The sequence below is a fragment of the Salmo salar genome, chromosome 17 (assembly GCF_965601325.2).
Source record: "Salmo salar chromosome 17, fSalSal1, whole genome shotgun sequence".
In the NCBI taxonomy this organism is placed as follows: Eukaryota; Metazoa; Chordata; class Actinopteri; order Salmoniformes; family Salmonidae; genus Salmo; species Salmo salar.
This window is the reverse complement of record NC_138307.1, coordinates 72,926,723-72,947,934: the sequence shown is the minus strand read 5'-3', so window position 1 is coordinate 72,947,934 and position 21,212 is coordinate 72,926,723. Positions and strand designations below refer to the sequence as shown.

The following is a 21,212-nucleotide window of genomic DNA, read 5'->3' as shown; positions in this document are numbered from 1 at the left end:
CGAATGCCTTGGCCAGGTCGATGTATACGGCTGCACAGTAATGTCTCTTATCGATGGCTGAGGTGCACCCATGACCAGCTCTGAAACCAGATTGCATAGCGGAGAAGGTACGGTGGGATTCAAAATGGTCGGTAATCTGTTTGTTAACTTCGCTTTCGAAGACCTTAGAAAGACAGGGTAGGATAGATATAGGTCTGTAGCAGTTTGGGTCTAGAGTGTCACCCCCTTTGAAGAGGGGGATGACCGTGGCAGCTTTCCAATCTTTGGGAATCTCAGACGATACGAAAGAGAGGTTGAACAGGCTAGTAATAGGGGTTGCAACAATTTCAGCAGATAATTTTACAAAGATAGTGTCCAGATTGTCAAGCCCGGCTGATTTGTAGGGGTCCAGATTTTGCAGCTCTTTCAGAGCATCAGCTATCTGGATTTGGGTGAAGGAGAAATGGTGGGGGCTTTGGCGGGTTGCTGTGGAGGGTGCCGGGCAGTTGACCGGGGTAGCGATAGCCAGGTGGAAAGCATGGCCAGCCGTAGAGAAATGCTTGTTGAAATTCTCAATTATAGTGGATTTATCGGTGGTAACAGTGTTTCCTAGCCTCAGAGCAGTGGGCAGCTGGGAGGAGGTGCTCTTATTCTCCATGGACTTTACAGTGTCCCAGAAGTTTTTTGAGTTTGTACTACAGGATGCAAATTTCTGTTTGAAAAAGCTAGTCTTAGCATTCCTAACTGCCTGTGTATATTTGTTCCTAACTTCCCTGAAAAGTTGCATATCACAGGGGCTGTTCGATGCTAATGCAGAACGCCACAGGATGCTTTTGTGCTGGTCAAGGGCAGACAGGTCTGAAGTGAACCAAGGACTATATCTATTCCTAGTTCTACATTTTTTGAATGGGGCATGCTTATTTAAGATGGTGAGGAAGGCACTTTTAAAGAATAACCAGGCATCCTCTACTGACGGGATGAGGTCAATGTCATTCCAGGATACCCCGGTCAGGCCGATTGGAAAGGCCTGCTCGCAGAAGTGTTTTAGGGAGCGTTTGACAGTGATGAGGGGTGGTCGTTTGGTCGCAGACCCATTACGGATGCAGTCAATGAGGCAGTGATCGCTGAGATAGAAAACAGCAGAGGTGTATTTGGACGACGAGTTAGTTAGGATGATGTCTTCTGAGGGTGCCCGTGTTTACGGATTTGAGGTTGTACCTGGTAGGTTCATTGATAATTTGTGTGAGATTAAGGGCATCAAGCTTAGGTTGTAGAATGGCCGGGGTGTTAAGCATGTCCCAGTTTAGGTCACCTAGTAGCACGAGCTCAGAAGATAGATGGGGGGCAATGAATTCACATATGGTGTCGAGGGCACAGCTGGGGGCAGAGGGTGGTCTATAGCAAGCGGCAACAGTGAGAGACTTGTTTCTGGAAAGGTGCATTTTTAGAAGTAGAAGCTCGAATTGTTTGGGTACAGACTTGGATAGAAATACAGAACTCTTATGCTGCCGTCTATGGAAGCACATGAAACCGCATTCATAAAATGCGGTTTCAGGCGACACTGTAGGCTACGTTATACCGTAAATTTGATTGGACTGATCATGTCAACATCATACTTTCCAAATCTTAGCTAGCATGCTAGCTAGCAAGACAAGCATTCATCATCATGAATCACATTGACAATCTACTGGGAAATACTTTCCAATCCTTGTCATATGAAGATAAATTATAAATAAAACATCTCTTTGCTCATCGGCCACTGGACATAAACATTACACGACAAGTCGAAAATCACAAATTCAACAATGAGTGGTTTGGAAGGAATCAGTGGCTAATTGCAAGTGCCGCAAAGCAATCACTATTTTGCTTTCCCTGCCTGCTATTCGGTGGAGATGGTGTGTGGTCCAAGTCTAGGTTTAAGGTTTGAAAACATCTTTCTGAAAGGGTCTCATTATCAAGCTTAAAAGGATAAACATTCACACGCAACACTATGGGCCAGAAAAGGTTGAAATCATTGGCCATGCACCAATCCAGCATGACTTCATCCAGAGAATGCCAGACTTTGATGACAAAGTTTCATGATGACAAAGTTTGCCCACAAGAGGGACTGCCATGCCACCTTCCTGTTCAAGTGAGCACAGCACAACAATGGTGAGTCCAAAAATATTTATTGTAAACTGCTGCATAAATTATGTAGTATGCCAGGGAGATATGTAAACTGTAGCTGAGAAAGTAACACTTACTGTATGTTGTGTAGTATGCCGGTAGCCCATGTGTCTCACCATAAGAACTTGTTCCCTCTCCCCCTCAAAACTTAGCTGAATGTTCTGACGGGTGGTGCACCTGTAGCCAATAGCCAGTTTTAGAGAACTGTCATCATTGAATATTGTAGGAGCTTTTATTGTCTGCTTATATGCCCCTGTTATTTATCCTACGGTTCTGACTTGGTGTATAGGGAGAATACTGTAAGAACGGCCCATTCTGTTGCTGTCCATTTCAAAAGTGCTGAAACAAATAGGCATATCAACTACGTCCATTTAAACTCGCTCATTAATGTCTTAATCAAAATGATGGCTTCCCTCTTATCCGCTCATTGTTCCCTTATGCTGTATTTTGTACATCTCAATTGTTATGTTGCTTATATAGGTCTATCTCATTAGTATATTGTTCATAATTTTAGGTAATTTTTGACTTATGCATTTAATTGTTTTGCTTACTTTGTGTATTATAATTAGCTCAGGTGTTTTTCTCCATGAGGAGGGGACACTATACAATGTTGTTGGGTCTGTAACCATGTTTGCCAGTGACAGTCTCTTTCCATTCAAATATTTATTTTCAACAAAAAGTTTGTTTATAGACCCATGTAATTCCAGTTGATTTTGCAAGTGTTGTTTTGTTTGCTCAATGCGCTGTCTGAGAGTCGGTATATTGCCTATAAAAGTGCATCCTCGTGATTGTATTTTCCTTCCTTTTTAGACCACAAAGGCCTAATAAAATACTTCAAATGGTAGGCTAACCGTCTCTCTCTCTCTCTCTCTCTCTCTCTCTCTCTGTGTGTGTGTGTGTGGTGATTTAAAGAAGAGTAAAGGTATTAACCTCTCTAGGGCCAGTGGGACGATTTCGTCCCACCTACGTAACAGCCAGTGGAATCCCGGGGCGCGTTATTCAAATACCTTAGAAATGCTATTACTTCAATTTCTCAAACAAATGACTATTTTACACCATTTTAAGGCCTCAGCACATTGCTGAATTTATCTGAACTAACATCTGAATTTCAGTCAGTGTCCATTTTGAAAGTACTGAAGGAATAGGCCTACCTCGTCGCAGCTCGTTTGCTAATGATCAGAACAAACATGATTCATTTACTGAACATGAATGTAATAATGTTTGTGTATGGTTCAAAGTCTAAACTCATGTCGGCATTCACTATTATTGAAGCAGATAGTGATTCTTATCAAGTTACACAAATCCACAAGGAATCAATGTAAACCATATTTATTTAAGCAAATCAGCCATATCAGCTATGTTTTAAAAAATGCAGTAAATTAGGCCGAATGAACTGTATTGCTGCCAGACGAGGCTCAGCCTGGTCTCATAAACGTAAGTCTGGGACACTCAAATGAGTATGATATGTTAGGTTTGGTATGACATATGATTACTTAAGTCTGGGTGGATGGGTGGGCGTATAACGCGTTTGAATCTCATCACGGCTAGCTTTAGCAATTTAGCTAATTAGCAACTTCAACTACTTACTATTTATTAGGTACTTTAAAACTACTGAACATGTTAGCTAACCCTTCGCCTAACCTTAAACCTTTTAGCTAACCGTTCCCCTAATCTTAACCCTTTAACCTAACTCCTAAACTTAATCCCTAACCTAGCCTAGCTAACATTAGTCTGCTAGCTAACGTTAGCCACCTAACCAGAATATGTAACACATTGTACGCTTTGCAAATTCGTAAAATATAATACAAATTATAATTCGTAACATATCGTGTGAAAATGGTAATGGACATCCACAAATGAATAAATCCCATACGAAATGTAACATATCGTACTAAATAGTGGTCTCGGATTTACGTACAGAATAATACTAATTACTCTGAGACCAGGTTGCCAGGCTCCGCTGATAGCCAGGTGTATTGGTGGTAAGGATTCACTCCATGGTGCTGAAAGGAAAGCTCTGCTGTCGGGATAGCTTTATGTAGGCCCTAGTTTGTGGGCACTGTCTGTCACCCTTATACTGCAATTAATGGATTGTTTAATGCAGTGGTGTAAAGTATTTAAGTAAAAATACTTTAAAGTACTACTTAAGTATTTTGGGGGGTATCTGTACTTTACTTTACTATTTATATTTTTGCCAACTTGTACTTTTACTTCACTACATTCCTAAAGAAAATAATGTGCTTTTACTCCATACATTTTCCCTGACACCCAAAAGCAAATAGTCCGATTCACACCCTTATCAGAGAACATCCCTGGTCATCCCTACTGCCTCTGAACTGGTGGACTCACTAAACACACATGTATTGTTTGTAAATGTTGTCTCAGTGTTCAAGTGTGACCCTAGCGATCCGTCAATTTATTGTGCCGTCTGGTTTGCTTAAAATAAGGAATTTTTACTTGTACTTTTGATACTTATGTACATTTTAGCAATTCCATTTACTTTTAATACTTAAGTATATTTCAAACCAAATACTTTTAGACTTTTAATCAAGTAGTATTTTACTTGGTGACTTTCACTTGAGTCATTTTCTATTAAGGTATCTCTACTTTTACATTTTACATTTACATTTTAGTCATTTAGCAGACGCTCTTATCCAGAGCGACTTACAGTAGGGAATGCATACATTTCATACAATTTCATACATTTTTTTTTTTTTTTTTTTTTTTGCTGGCCCCCCGTGGGAATCGAACCCACAACCCTGGCGTTGCAAACACCATGCTCTACCAACTGAGCTTTTACTCAAGTATGACAATTGAATACCTTTTACACCACTGGTTTAATGTTGTGTTGTGTCGTGGCGTTGCTGGAATGTATCTAAAACAATTTGTTCAGTTTGCCCCACCAACATGTACAGTCGTGGCCAAACATTTTGAGAATGACACAAATATAAATTTTCAAAGTCTGCTGCCTCAGTGTCTTTAGATATTTTTGTCAGATGTTACTATGGAACACTGAAGTATAATAAAGCATTTCATAAGTGTCAAAGGCTTTTATTGACAATTACATTAAGTTGATGCAAAGAGTCAATATTTGCAGTGTTGACCCTTCTTTTTCAAGACCTCTGCAATCCACCCTGGCATGCTGTTAATTAACTTCTGAGCCACATCCTGACTCATCGCAGCCCATTCTTGCATAATCAGTGCTTGGAGTTTGTCAGAATTTGTGGGTTTTTGTTTGTCCACCCGCCTCTTGAGGATTGCCCACAAGTTCTCAATGGGATTAAGGTCTGGGGAGTTTCCTGGCAATGGTCCCAAAATATCGATGTTTTGTTCCCCGAGCCACTTAGTTGCCACTTTTGCCTTATGGCAAGGTGCTCCATCATGCTGGAAAAGGCAGTGTTTGTCACCAAACTGTCCCTGGATGGTTGGGAGAAGAAGTTGCTCTCGGAGGATGTGGTAGATACCATTTTTTATTCATGGCTGTGTTCTTAGGCAAAATTGTGAGTGAGCCCACTCCCTTGGCTGAGAAGTAACCCCAAACATGAATGGTCTCAGGATGCTTTACTGTTGGCATGACACAGGACTGATGGTAGCGCTCTCCTTGTCTTCTCCGGACAAGCTTTTTTCCGGATGCCCCAAACAATCGGAAAGGGGATTCATCAGAGAAAATGACTTTACCCCAATCCTCAGCAGTCCGATCCCTGTACCTTTTGCAGAATGTTAATCTATCCCTGATGTTTTTCCTGGAGAGAAGTGGTTTCTTTGCTGCCCTTCTTGACACCAGGCCATCCTCCAAAAGTCTTTGCCTCACTGTGCGTGCAGATGCACTCACACCTGCCTGCTGCCATTCCTGAGCAAGCTCTGTACTGGTGGTGCCCAGATCCCGCAGCTGAATCAACTTCAGGAGATGGTCCTGGCGATTGCTGGACTTTCTTGGTCGCCCTGAAGCCTTCTTCACAACAATTGAACCGCTCTCCTTGAAGTTCTTGATGATCCGATAAATGGTTGATTTAGGTGCAATCTTAATGGCAGCAATATCCTTGCCTGTGAAGCCCTTTTAGTGCAAAGCAATGATGCCAGCACGTGTTTCCTTGCAGGTAACCATGAATGACAGAGGAAGAACAATGATTCCAAGCACCACCCTCCTTTTGAAGCTTCCAGTCTGTTAAACGAACTCAATCAGCATGACAGAGTGATCTCCAGCCTTGTCCTCGTCAACACTCACACCTGTGTTAATGAGAGAATCACTGACATGATGTCAGCTGGTCCTTTTGTGGCTGGGCTGAAATGCAGTGGAAATGTGGGGGATTCAGTTCATTTGCATGGCAAAGAGGGACTTTGCAATTAATTGCAATTCATCTGATCACTCTTCACAACATTCTGGAGTATATGCAAATTGCCATCATACTAACTGAGGCAGCAGACTTTGAGAGTGGTTACATTTGTCTAGCTACATACCTCAGATGTTTACCAAAACAAGTGGTGGGATGTCTGTGTACTACAAACTGTAGCTTTAAAGGACATCCAACTTTTACATATTTTACCTTACACTGTCTACACATTTCTTTATAAGTCTATTATATGTTTAGATCTGATTTCACTTGCCAGAATTGATATATGTATCTATTTAAGTGTTTCTGTAAAGAGCTTCACAAAGAATGTACAGTAAGTATAAGATTTATACATAAAGAATAATAAGTATAAGTTATTACTACAACTGGAGGGGAAAAGGGTGGAACTATTCACATAGTTCAGTAGCAACCTTACCTGGTATAAACACTACCCGCAGAGTTGACCCCAAAGACACTACCATCAGTTGCCACCTCAATCATGGAAAGCTTGCCTTCAATGTGACTCCACCCGTTGTTTAGGCAGTCTTGATTCAGCTGGAAACAAACAGATTCAATCAGGGTTTTAGGACAATTTCAACAGTTATAATATGAAACAGTTTTAAAATAACTGACACTCTCCATCCTCTACTACTCTACTCCAGCTCTCCCACTCTTTCCCAGATCTTACACTCATTAAGAAGATATCATCATTCTTGTTGACTGCCCAGCACCCAAAGGGTCCGCAGCTGTAGTACTTCACAGCTCCTGGCAATCCTGTCCATGGAAGGGGTGAGCCTGGACCCTTGTAGCCAACTGTGGCACTACTTGTCAGACAGAATGGAGTATCGTTCATGTTAGCCCCCACAACAAACTGGTCACCTTCAGCATCCAACTGTTTCAGAAGGCCTGAAGACCACAAAGGCAGACAGACACACAGACAATCAAACAAGTAGCACTTATGTGTGAGTACTGCAAAATGACTTGCAATAACAATGTTAAACTTGTAAAACATGAATAATTTTTCCAAGAACACCCTGATGGTATCAGGAAAGCTAAGAAGCATGTGTCTTCTGGATAAATATTGAGCAATGCTCTCCACTTACCTGCAGCTTGCACTCAGTTACCGGTGACATACTTGTAGATTGAGTTGGCCTTGTTGATTAAACAGCATGATCATTACACAGGTGCTGGGGAGAATAAAAGGTCAGTTTTGTCACACAACACAATGTCACAGATATCTCATGTTTTGAGGGAGCGTGCACTTGACAAGCTGACTGCAGTAATGTTCACCAGAGCTGCTGCAAGATCATTTTATGTTAATTTCTCTACCATAAGCCGCCTCCAAAGTCTTTTTAGAGAATTTGTCAGTATCTCCATCTGGCCTAATGCAGTCCATCTGTATGCCTTTGTGTGGGCGAGCGGTTTGCAGTGAAACGAGTGCAGGTAGGGTTATGGTATGCGCAGGCATAAGCTACAGACAACGAACACAAGTGCATTTTATCGATGGCAATTTCAATGTAAAGAAATACCATGATGACATCCTGAGGCCCATTGTGAGGCCCACTTTTTTTATGGCATCTGTGACCAACAGATTCATATCTGTATTCCCAGTCATGTGAAATCCATAGATTAGGACCTAATGATTTCCTAAAATGAACTGTAACTCAGTAAAATCTTTGAAATTGTTGCATGTTTTTGTTCAGTATAGATAGCTACAATAGTTGTCTTGGTAACCAAACAGAGACTTACCAGTTTAGCTAACCAAACCATCAGTTGTGGCCTGCTATTATGATAATCAAACTCAACAATGCCAATAATGTTTTGAATTGAACTTTTGTAGGTTCAAAAGCAGCTCAAATGTAGAACATGTAAGAATGAACTTGCCATTGAATTGTAATGTTTTGATATACCGTTCGTTAGAGAGAAATAATGCACGCTCTAGAATGCCCTTCAAGACAATTAAAAACGAGTATTCGAAGATGCCATGATATAAGTGATTTTAAAGCTTCCGTTGTTTTCCTTTGTGACCCTCCTACTGTACTTGGTAGGTGGTATATTTGTAGAGTTGTTTGATAAGGTTGCTAAGCACCAAAGTGTTATAGTCTGGCACATGAGGAATTGAAAAGTTGTATGGTTGAGAGGGATGAGGCAAAAGAGATAGCAAATAGGTCTGGCTGTAATACCGATTGGCAAACATACCATAAATAGAGAAATCATGTGACTAAACTGAATAGAAAGAAGAAGAAACTACACTATGAAACAAAGATAAATAGCTTAAAGAATTATAGTAAAATGTTTTGGAGTTCCTTCAATGAAAATTTGGGCAAAAAGGCAAACTCCTCTCCATCATTCATTGAATCAGATTGCTCATTCATCACAAAACCCACCTGTATTGCCAACTACTTTAATGAATTTTTCATTGGCAAGAATAGCAAACTTAGGCATGACATGCCAGAATTTTATTTTTTATTTTTTGTCTATCAACAATGACAAGTCACCGAGGTCTGACAACTTGGATGGAAAATTACTTAGGATAATAGCGGACGATATTGCTACTCCTATTTGCCGTATCTTCATTAGAAAGTGTGCGCCCTCAGGCTTGGAGGGAAGAAAAAGTTATTCCCCTAACTAAAAATAGTAAAGCCAACTAGCTAACGTTAGACATTTAGCCAGAATGTGTAACATATTGTACGCTTTGCACATTTTTAACATATACTACCAATTGTAATTCGTAACATATCATACTAAATGGTAATGGACATCCACAAATGAATACATCCCATACAAAATGTAACATATCATACTAAATTGAGTGGATAGGATTTACGTACAGAATAATACTAAATACTCTGAGACCAGGTTGCCAGGCTCCGCTGAGAGCTAGGTGTAGTGGTGGTAAGGATTCTCTCCATGGTGCTGAAAGGAAGCTCTGCTGTTGGGATAGCTTTATGTAGGGCCTAACAGTTTGTGGGCAGTTTGTGTTGTGCAGTGGCTTTGCTGGCATGTATCTAAAAAAAAATTGGTTGAGTTTGCCCCACCAAGATTTCGATGCTAAAATCACCACTGGCAGAGCAACCTAAAATCCCTCTGTTCAATATCATAAAAAAAAACAATAACACAGAAATTACAATAGTTTCAAAATGAATGCTTTATTTTTGCAGGAAATGATTATATAATGAGATAATAAACAATGACAAGGATTCCATCCAATCCTATTGATGACCTCTGAAGCACAGCAAAACCCATGTGGATTGTGAGCAACATGACCATGCCCTAGTTTACACTACACTTAAATAGCCTCCATGGCAAAGATCTATTGAAGTGTTAATCAAGGAGTGGTCAAGAAAATATAACATCTTCATTGATATTTTTTTAAATGGCAATAAGATAATTGAAGAACTGAAAATAATAGGTAGAGCAATAGGTTTTAAAATGAAGGATTTTTATGAACTAATGAACTAAAGGCTTTTCCAGAAAGAGAGATCAATGAGTTCACAAGTGAACTTTAGACAGATCCCGAACGGCCTTCAGCTACAGAGAAGAGGCTAATGTGTGCACACCATGGTGCCGCCAGACTTGGAGACGACCCAAAGACGGCCCAGGTCGTAGGTCACGTGGCCCATGAGCATGCCCATTGGGATATTGCTCCATCCGGTGCCCTCTGGTTTACTGGCTGTGATGCCGTCTCTGTGTTGAAGAAAGGGTTGGGGTTCATGTTTTAAAGCTTATCCATTTTTTTTAAGTACATCCATTTTTGGACTTTAATAATTAAATATAGCCATAGATTTTTGAAGAATATAACTTCTGCATCTTGAGCTTTATTCAACCACATTAGAAGCCAAAATGTAAGCTTTTACTCAATTGTTTGTAAACAATGTTATTGTAAACAAACAATGTTTAGCTTTAAAAGAAAATATAAACATTTTTTTTTTTAAATAAAAAAATTGTTGTGTCTTTGCATCCGTAGCTCCATGTATGAATGTGAGAGTGGTTACATTTCTCTAACTACATTCCTCAGCTGTTTACCAGAACAAGTGGTGGGGTGTCTGGGAAGTTGTTGTTTTTTATCACAAACTGTAGCTTTACAGGACATCCAACTTTTACATATTTTATCGTACACTGTCTACACATTTCTTAATAAGTCCTATAAGTTTAGATCTGATTATATTTAACTGATTTTATTTATGTACCTACAATATTTTAGTTTTTGTGTAAGGAGATTCACATAGCATGTACTGTAAGGATCAGAGTTATAATTAAAGGTATACCATTATTATTCTAAGTTATTATTACAAGTCATTTTCAAGTTAATACTGTTGGGGGGGGGGTGGTGGACCATACACATAGTTCAGTAGCAACCTTACCTGGTATAAACACTACCCGCAGAGTTGACCCCAAAGACACTACCATCAGTTGCCACCTCAATCATGGAAAGCTTGCCTTCAATGTGACTCCACCCGTTGTTTTGGCAGTCTTGATTCAGCTGGAAACAAACAGATTCAATCAGGGTTTTAGGACAATTTCAACAGTTATAATATGAAACAGTTTTAAAATAACTGACACTCTCCATCCTCTACTACTCTACTCCAGCTCTCACACTCTTTCCCAGATCTTACACTCATTAAGTAGATATCATCATTCTTGTTGACTGCCCAGCACCCAAAGGGTCCGCAGCTGTAGTACTTCACAGCTCCTGGCAATCCTGTCCATGGAAGGGGTGAGCCTGGACCCTTGTAGCCAACTGTGGCACTACTTGTCAGACAAAATGGAGTATCGTCCATGTTAGCCCCCACAACAAACTGGTCACCTCCAGCATCCAACTGTTTCAGAAGGCCTGAAGACCACAAAGACAGACAGACGGACGGACAAGCAAACAAGGAGCACATATCTGTGAGTACTGCCAAATTACCTACAAGTTACAATTTAAAATATCAATCGTTTTTTCAACAGCCTGATGGTTTCAGGAAAGCTAATAAGCAGGTGTCCTCTGGATAAATATTGAGTAATGCTCTCCACTTACCTGCAGCTTGAACCCAGTTACCGGCCACATACTTGTAGATTGCATAGTCCTTGTTGACACCCCAGATCCCTGCTGGTCCTACAGTGATATGCTTCAGGGAACCAGGCATGCGGATCCATTTATCACCTACCAGGTAGTAGGGGATTTGACTTGTGTCCGTAGCAACCACTTGCCCCAGTCCTGCATCGATCTGCATCAGATTCTTGATGTTTACTACCTCCTGACAGTCCCATGCTATGGAGACAAAGACATATGAGTAGAGTATACCAAGAAAAACTTCAACTCCAAGTTGATCAAGCATGTTTCAGATGATGGTAACTTACCATGACTGATGGTCAGGAGACAGAGGACCAATAGGACGGCTGCAGTGGCTCTCATGATGTCTATGTAGATCTACAGTATACGTTTGGTTGTACACCAGACTTCAATTGTCCCCTTGGAAGACTTTGCGCTTTTATAGCCCTGCACACAGCTGTCAGCAATGATGGCTTCCTGTTCCAGCTGTTTACCGAAGACTTGATGGTGTCCGGTGTCTGGGAGAGGGGAGAGGAGAGTTCCTTTGTTCTTCTCACGTTTTCTCTGTTTACATTTTGAAATACAGTGCCTATAGAAAGTCCACACCCACCTTGGATTTCTTCAGATTGTATTCACAAAGTGGGATTAAAACGGATATAATAGCAATATAATGACAATTTTATCGTCAACAACCTACACAAAATACTCTGTAGTGTCAAAGTGAAAGAAATCTAATATACTTTGAAATGAATGCAAAATAAAACACAAATGTACCTCGATTATATAAGTTTTCACCCCCCTGAGAGGGAAGTGTTATTTTTACTGTACTTTTTGGTACCTTTTTGAATAATGTATTGTATGGTTGTATTTTACATGTCTGCTGGACTCGTAAGCTTTTCAAATAAACTTTTGTCCAGGTTCTAAACGTGTCCAGGTTCTAAAACACTGGACCAGTGGGTATCTGGATGTCGTGGCGGTCCACAGTGGTTCTTCCTGTTCACCTTACAGTGAAATGCTTAATTACAAGCCCTTAACCAACAAACTAGTTGAAATAAATAAGTATTAAGTAAAAAATGGATAAGTAAAAAATAAAAATAATAAATAATTAAAGAGCAGCAGTAAAATAACAGTAGTGAGGCTATATAGAGGGGGTACCGGTACATAGTCAATGTGTAGCACAGGTTAGTCGAGGTAATTGAGGTGGCAGTCTGAAGGATGAATCTGGGTTTGGCGGATGCCAGGAGAGAGTTACCTGCCCGAATGCATATTGCCAACTGTAAAGTTTGGTGGAGGAGAAATAATGGTCTGGGGGTGGTTTTCGTGGTTTGGGTTAGGCCCCACTATGTTATATAGTTTATGTAAAGGTGTTGTGGATCATGGCTAGACTGCAATTTGCAAGTGTTGCCACAGATTTCCAAGCAGACTTAACTCAAAACTGTATCTTGGCCACTCAGGAACATTCACTGTCTTCTTGGTAACCAACCAATGTAGATGTGTCTTAGTGTTGTCTTAGTGCCGCCCCCGGCAAGATGCCTCCCTGGGCGGCTGTCCATGTCGCCTATACCTAAATCCGCCACTGTATGTATGGGGGACAGAGGAAGGGTCAGCCCCCTATTATTTCACACAGAGTGAGTCCATATAACTTATGTGATTTGTTAAGCCACATTTTACTTTTGAACTACTTACGCAACAACTATATTTTAGTTCATTAATGGTTATTAATTTGTAAAACATTTCAGATTAGTTTTTTTTACTTTGACATTATGGAGTATTCATGGAGTATTTTGTGTAGATAAATGACAAAAACTATACAATTACATATTTTTCAATCCCACTTTGTAACACAACAAAATGGAGGTGTAGACTTTCTTTAGGCCTGTACGTTTGCTGTGTCAACCTACAGTAAATCACAAGCGCTGTGTGATCAACAATTGAAGTGTAGAGTATTCACATGCATAAAGATGGCAGCCTCCTCTGCTGAGAAAAACAGCCTAGACCAGGACGAGACTGTTGACGATGCTGGTGACCAGCCTTCGCTGTGTTTCCGTGGTCTCTTTGTTGTGTTTTTGTGATGACCAGACTTCACTGTGTTTTTGATGGTGACCAAAATAAGCCAGTCACCAGAATCAAGTCACGTCATGCTAGCTTGAAAAGGGATGTTTAATTCCTATCAGAATCCAGCCAGAGTGGGGATATCAACAATTTTGAACTTTTCTTCTCACACAATATGCATCCAGAATGACTGCCGGGGTTAGAAATAATACTAAATACGACTACCCAAACTGTTGGACGTGGTCAGACCAGCTTGACCAGCTTCGTCACCAGTATAACAGCATCACCATTGTAAGCTTGTATGTGTCCAAAATCCAGTGAAGGTTTGTCACCTGTGTCGAAAACACAGTGAATGAAGGCTTGTCACCATTGTCCAAAATACACTGAAGGCCTGTCACTAGCAAAACCAGCTACACCATGCTAGTCAGACCAGCTAGAACAAGAATAAACTGTCGCATGAATGTACAAAATCATCATCAGTTTTAACTGCATGAAGGACTATTACTGAGTCGTCCACAAACAACAGGTTGAGTTGGTTCTCGTACACTCTTAGGGAAAAAAAGGTGAGATCTAGATCCAAAAAGGGTTCTTCAGCTGTCCCCATAGGAACATTTTTTGAAGAACCCTTTTGGTTCCAGGTAGAACCCTTTTGGGAGGTCCTACATGGAGCCCAAAAGAGTTCTATCTGGAACCAAAAAGGGTTCTACTTTGAATCAAAAATAGTTATTCTATGGGGACAGCCAAACAACCCTTTTGGAACCCTTTTTTCTAAGAGTGTAGTGGCTACGACAGAATATACAGTATATATCGGAGTGGCGAGAGGAAGTCCCAGAGGTGAGCCTGTTGATGACGCCAGCTCCCCTGACAGGCACCCATTTACCCTCAACCTCTGGCTTCTAATGGTAAAAACGTCAAGTGTCCAGCCCACTAGATGAGTCCACACCTACAAGTGAAAGTCACCCAGTAAAATAGTCCATGAGTAATGGTCTAAATATACTATCAAAATTAAAAGTACAAATAATTTTGCATTCCTTATATTATGCAAAGCAGACGGCACAAAACGACATCTGCACACACAATACCCCATAACGACAAAGCAAGATTTTTTTCTTCACATTTGTTGAATATAAAAAATATTAATACCTTATTTACACAAGTATTCAGACCCTTTGATACGAGACTCATTTTGAGCTCAGGTGCATCCTGTTTTCATTGATCATCCACCTGTTGTAAATTCAATTGATTGGACATGATTTGGAAAGGTACAAACCTGTCTATATCAGGTCCCACAGTTGACAGTGCATGTCAGAGCAAAAACCAATTCATGATATCAAAGGAATTGTCTGTAGAGCTCTGAGACAGGATTGTGTCGAGGCACAGATATAGGGAAGGATACCAACACATTTCTGCACCATTGAAGGTCCCAAAGAACACAGTGAGATTACATTTATTGGACATTGATTGGACTAAATCGTTTTGGTATATTTTGGTATATTAGTTGTCACTGTATTAGACTAAGCATAGGGGATTTGATGTTAAAATGTTGAAGATTAAATGGTGCTGGAATAGTGAAGGCAGCTCCTGTTTATTTTTTTATACTTGCGGGTAACGTGGTTCTAAATCAATAGTTGTTTAGTGGTCTGAAAATGATGAAACAAAGGTGTGGTTGAATTTATTCTGTCACGGTGTATAATTATTGCCTCGACCTTAGGCATACATGTCAAGGCATATGAACTAACATCTTATAGAGCAAACAACTCAACTATCACAACACATAGGTTGTAATATGGCTAAATAATAAACTTCAGATAGTGCTAAATACGGCTGGTAGAATCCTGACTAGAACAAAAAAATGTGATCATATTACTCCAGTGCTAGCCTCCCTACACTGGCTTCCTGTTAAGGCAAGGTCTGATTAAGGTTTTACTGCTAACCTACAAAGCATTACATGGGCTTGCTCCTACCTATTTTTCCGATTTGGTCCTGCCGTACATACCTACACGTACGCTACGGTCACAAGACACAGGCCTCCTAATTGTCCCTAGAATTTCTAAGCAAACAGCTGGAGGCAGGGCTTTCTCCTATAGAGCTCCATTTTTATGGAATGGTCTGCCTACCCATGTGAGAGACGCAGACTCGGTCTCAACCTTTAAGTCTTTACTGAAGACTCATCTCTTCAGTAGGTCCTATGATTGAGTGTAGTCTGGCCCAGAAGTGTGAAGGTGAACGGAAAAGCTCTGGAGCAACGAACCGCCCTTGCTGTCTCTGCCTGGCCAGTTCCCCTCTCTCCACTGGGATTCTCTGCCTCTAACCCTATTACAGGGGCTGAGTCACTGGCTTATTGGTGTTCTTCCATGCCGTCCCTAGGAGGGCTGCATCACTTAAGTGGGTTGACTCACTGACGTGGTCTTCCTGTCTGGGTTGGCGCCCCCCCTTGGGTTGTGCCGTGCCAGAGATCTTTGTGGGCTATACTCGGCCTTGTCTCAGGATGGTAAGTTGGTGGTTGAAGTTATCCCTCTAGTGGTGTGGGAGGCTGTGCTTTGGCAAAGTGGGTGGGGTTATATCCTGCCTGTTTGGCCCTGTCCGGGGGTATCATTGGATGGGGCCACAGTGTCTCCTGACCCCTCCTGTCTCAGCCTCCAGTATTTATGCTGCAGTAGTTTGTGTGTCGGGGGGCTAGGGCCAGTCTGTTATATCTGGAGTATTTCTCTTATCCGGTGTCCTGTGTGAATTTAAGTATGCTCTCTCTAATTCTCTCTCTCGGAGGACCTGAGCCCTAGGACCATGCCTCATTACTACCTGGCATGATGACTCCTTGCTGTCCCCAGTCCACCTGGCCATGCTGCTGCTCCAGTTTCAACTGTTCTGCCTGCGTCTATGGAACCCTGACCTGTTCACCGGACGTGCTACCTGTCCCAGACCTGCTGTTTTCAACTCTCTAGAGACAGCAGGAGCGGTAGAGATACTCTCAATGATCGGCTATCAAAAGCCAACTGACATTTACTCTTGAGGTGCTGACTTGTTGCACCCTCGACAACTACTGTGATTATTATTATTTGACCATGCTGGTCAATTATGAACATTTGAACATCTTGGCCTTGTTCTGTTATAATCTCCATCCCGCACAGCCAGAAGAGGACTGGCCACCCCTCATAGCCTGGTTCCTCTCTAGAAATCGTCCTAGGTTTTGGCCTTTCTAGGGAGTTTTTCCTAGCCACCGTGCTTCTACACCTGCATTGCTTGCTGTTTGGGGTTTTAGGCTGGGTTTCTGTACAGCACTTTGAGATATCAGCTAATGTAAGAAGGGCTATATAAATACATTTGATTTTGATTTGATTTACAGCTAAAGGCTATCAAATCTGGTGGTCTAGTGCATTGGGGACAGAGAATAAAAGGAGCAGATTTCTGGGCGTGGTAGAAAAGATTCAGGGCATAATGTACAGACAGGGGTTTGGTACGGTGCAGGTAGAGTGGAGGTAAACCTAGGCATTGAGTGACGATAAGAAAGGTTGCATCTCTGGAGGCGCTAGTTATGCTAGTTGTGGGAGGTGGGGCAAAAGCGGTATCTGAGTCATGTTGAGTGGGGCTAGGGGCTCCGCAGTGAAATAAAATAATGATAACTACCCTAAACAGTATACAAGGCATATTGACATTAGAGAGAGACATAAAGCAATCACAGGTGTTGATTGGGAGAGGTAGCTAAGACAACGAGTAAGACAGCAACGGCTAATCAGCTAAGACAACAACAATAGGTAAAATGGCGATGAATGGGCAGAGAGGGTCAGTTAACTACACACAGGGCCTGAGTTCGAAGTCTGGGTCCAAAAGATAAACAAAATGGAGTACCGTAATTAATGAACAGTCCAGCAGGCATCAGCTATGAAGCCAGATATCATAGGGTCCAGTGAACAGCAATAAATGAAACAGGGAAGTCGTTACTACGCTAACAAGCGGGAGACACAGCGTTCATAAAGGTTAGCAGGCCGGTGCTAGCAGAAGCGTCTTCACCGACATCCGACAAAGGGCGGTTGAGGGAACATCGGACTGAATTACGTCGACAGACCAGACGTGATGGATCGGCGGGGCTCCGTGTCGACAAAGGGTCCAGGTCAATTGGTTAAAGAGGTATTGTAGCTGGAGTAATTTTGTTTGCTAGCCGGGAGATGCGCCTGGCTCGGGGCTAACTTGTACTAGCTTCGGGACAAGGGCGTTAGCCACTCGGTAGCAGCTAGCTAGTTGCGATGATCCGATGCAAAGGTCCAGAGCTTACGGCAGGAATCCGGCGATGTAGTGGCTTCTAGTCGTGTTAGTGAAGAGTCCGGGGGGCATCAGCTGTGTAGCCGAGTGATCATAGGGTCCACTGAGCAGGCCGGGAGATGGGCCTGGCTCAAAGGCTAGCTTCGGGGCTGGGCCACTCGGTAGCAGCTAGCTAGCTGTGGTGATCTGGAGTAATGGTCCAGTAATGGAGTAATGGTGGAGAAAAGCAGTCCAATAATTCTCAGGGTTGATATTGCACTGAGCAGACTGGCGGGTTTTATCCAGGGTAAAAGCGGCTGGTGTCTGAGCTAGAGGTAGCAGTGGCTAACAATGACTAAATAGCTGGTAGCTAATTAGCTGGCTAGCATCTGATGGCTATCTTCTGATGGAGGTTCTAGCTGTAAGGTCTAAAAGAATAGCGGATCCGTATCACATTGGGTGAGGCGGGTTGCCGGAAGGTATATTTAATAAAAAAATGGAAAAAGAGATAGAAATATATACAAAAGACGAAAAAAGACAATTTACACAGGACAACGACAAACACGTCTGCACTGCTACGCCATCTTGGATCACTATGTGATACTACGTTGAAGAATCTAAAATATATTTTGATTTGTTTAACACTTTTTTGGTAACTACACGATTCCATATGTGTTATTTCACAGTTTTGATGTCTTCACTATTATTCTACAATGTAGAAAATAGTAAAACTAAAGAAAAACCCTTGAATGAGTAGTTGTGTCCTAACTTTTGACTGGTACTGTAAGGTGTATGGAAAATTGTTGACTGAGACATGGGAATGAAGAAAGTTTACGTTCTGTCAAACATGTTATTGTTGAATCTCATGTATCCTAAGGGGGGAAGCACAGGGCAAATGTCTGGTTTCAGTCACAGATAAGGGAGGACAGGTGTGGATTAAGGAGGAGAGAGGAATTCGGCCCAGGTCACAGGTCAGATGGAGTGAGAAGGAACAGACCACAAAGGTTTTAGCGTCAGGTGGGGCCATGACTACACCAGTGAGAGGAACCAAACAAGTTCTTGACTAGCAACAGAGATGTATTGGCTGTCTAGATGTGCAAGGAGTTGATTCCGGCTAGTGGGAGGACAAAAATATATGTGTATGTGCAATCATGTTTTTGTATTTTGCAGTTGTTTAACCCAGTGGGTGAATTAACTTAGTTTGAGCTTTTCGTGAGTTTTTACTCTGTTTGTTCAGAACCTAACACAACCTTACCTAGTATAAATATCACCCAAAAAGTTGACCCCACTACCATCAGTTGCCACCTCAGTCATAAAAAGCTTGCCGTCAATGGGACTCCACCCGTTGTTTAGGCAGTCTTGATTCAGCTGGAAACAAACAGATTCAATCAGTGTTTTAGGACAATTTCAACAGTTATAATATGAAACAGTTTTAAAATAACTGACACTCTTCATCTTCTACTACTCTACTCCAGCTCTCACACTCTTTCCCAGATCTTACACTCATTAAGTAGATATCGTCATTCTTGACTACCCAGCAGCCAAAGGGTCCACAACTGTAGTACTTCATACTTCCTGGCGCTCTTGTCCATGGAAGGGGTGTCTGGTCCCTTGTGCGTGTCCGACAGTATGGAGTATCGTCCAACAATAAATGGAACACCTCCAGCATCCACCTGCTTCAGAAGGCCTGAAGACAACAAAGACAGACGGACAGACAAGCAAACGGGAGCACGTATCTGTGAATTCTGCCAAATGACTTACATGTTAAAATTGTAAAACATTCATCATTTTTTCAACACCCTGATGGTATCAGGAAAGCTAAGAAGCAGGTGTCCTCTGGATAAATATTGAGCAGTGCTCTCCACTTACCTGCAGCTTGCACCCAGTTACTGGCCACACACTTGTGAATTGAGTCTGCCTTGTTGATACCCCAGATCCCTGCTGGTCCTACAGTGATATGATTCAGGGAACCAGACAGGCAGACCCAATTATCACCTACCGGGTAGTAGGACATTTTACTTGTGTCCGTTGCAACCACTTGCCCAGTCCTACATCAATCTGCATCAGATTCTTGATGTCCACTAGCTCCTGACTGTCCCATGCTATAGAGTCAAAGACATATGAGTAGATTGCACCAATAAAATCTTGATCAATTCCAAGTTCATCAAGCATGTTTCAGATGATGGTAACTTATCGTGACTGATGGTCAGGAGACAGAGGACCAATAGGACGGCTGCAGCGGCTCTCATGGTCTCTGTAGATCTACAGTATAAATTGAGATTTTACACCAGACTTCAATCGTCCCATTGCAGGGCTTTGCGCTTTAATAGCCCGGCACATAGCTTTAAAAGCAATGATGGCTTCCTGTTCCACCTGTATATCAAAGAGTTGATGGGAGGCTGGACCGAGATGATCGTGGACTTCAGGAAATAGCAGAGGGAGCAACCCCCTATCCACATCGACGGGACCACAGTGAAGAAGGTGGAAAGATTCAAGTTCCTCGGCGTACACATCACTGACAAACTGAAATGCTCCACCCACACAGACAGTGTGCTGAAGAAGGCGTAAATGCGCCTCTTCAACCTCAGGAGGCTGAAGAAATTTGTCTTGACACCTAAAACACTCACACACTTTTACAGATGCACAATTGAGAGCATCCTGTCGGGCGGCAACTGCACCAACCGCAACTGCAGGACTTGCTGCACTGTCGGAACTAGAAGCACAAGCATTTTGCTACACTTGCATTAACATCATGTGTACGTGACCAATAACATTTGATTTGAAGAACACTTTTAAGGCGTTACATACTGTAGCACCTTTGTTTTCTAAGAGTGAAGGCTTTTTAACTCTGGTATATTGAAATGACCATCGAACAGCAGGACATCTCCCAGATTCATCCTTTAGTGTTTGTGAAGTTCTATGCAGGTGTCCCCATCTGCTGCATGTTAATACATGTTCAGTATCGGGGGGGGGATTAGTCCGTCTATTTACAGAGCAATATGGTCTACAAAGAGTGTTCACAATGTACTGTTGGCAACTAGTCATTTGTTAATAATAAACTACACATGTCCGTCAAAGAGTAGTGTAGTGATTAGTGGGTAGTTACACATCTTTAATAGAGCACACTATAAAAGGTGTTGTCAAATATGTACCTGACACTACATAAATAAGGCACCTGTCAATCAAACTATGCATCAGGGACCTAAAGGTTCACCAGTTCCTGCACACTGTAGCACTGTAGTACTCTAGTCATATTTAACCTTCTGAGTAAGAAGATTCACAAAACAGATCTTTAACTGGATCTTTGCAGAGCTACCTTAAATCCCCCTGTTCAATATGATTTAAAACACACTGAAATGAGTTTCAAAATGAATGCTTTATTTGCGGGAAAATATGATATAATGAGATAATGA

The 21,212-nt window shown here is 41.8% G+C and overlaps 1 long non-coding RNA gene across 2 annotated transcripts; it reads right to left on the bottom strand.

The window, feature by feature from the left end:
* Nucleotides 1-9,600: 9,600 nt before the first annotated feature.
* On the bottom strand, nucleotides 9,601-12,048 carry LOC145861424 (uncharacterized). 2 transcript variants are annotated; one of them, XR_014381219.1, is made up of 3 exons: nucleotides 11,820-11,945; nucleotides 10,841-11,730; nucleotides 9,601-10,163 (listed from the first exon to the last, which is right to left on the bottom strand). It is a non-coding gene; the product is annotated as an uncharacterized LOC145861424 (long non-coding RNA). The 2 variants fall into 2 exon arrangements; XR_014381218.1 differs by having other exon boundaries at nucleotides 9,601-11,730; nucleotides 11,820-12,048.
* Nucleotides 12,049-21,212: the final 9,164 nt, after the last annotated feature.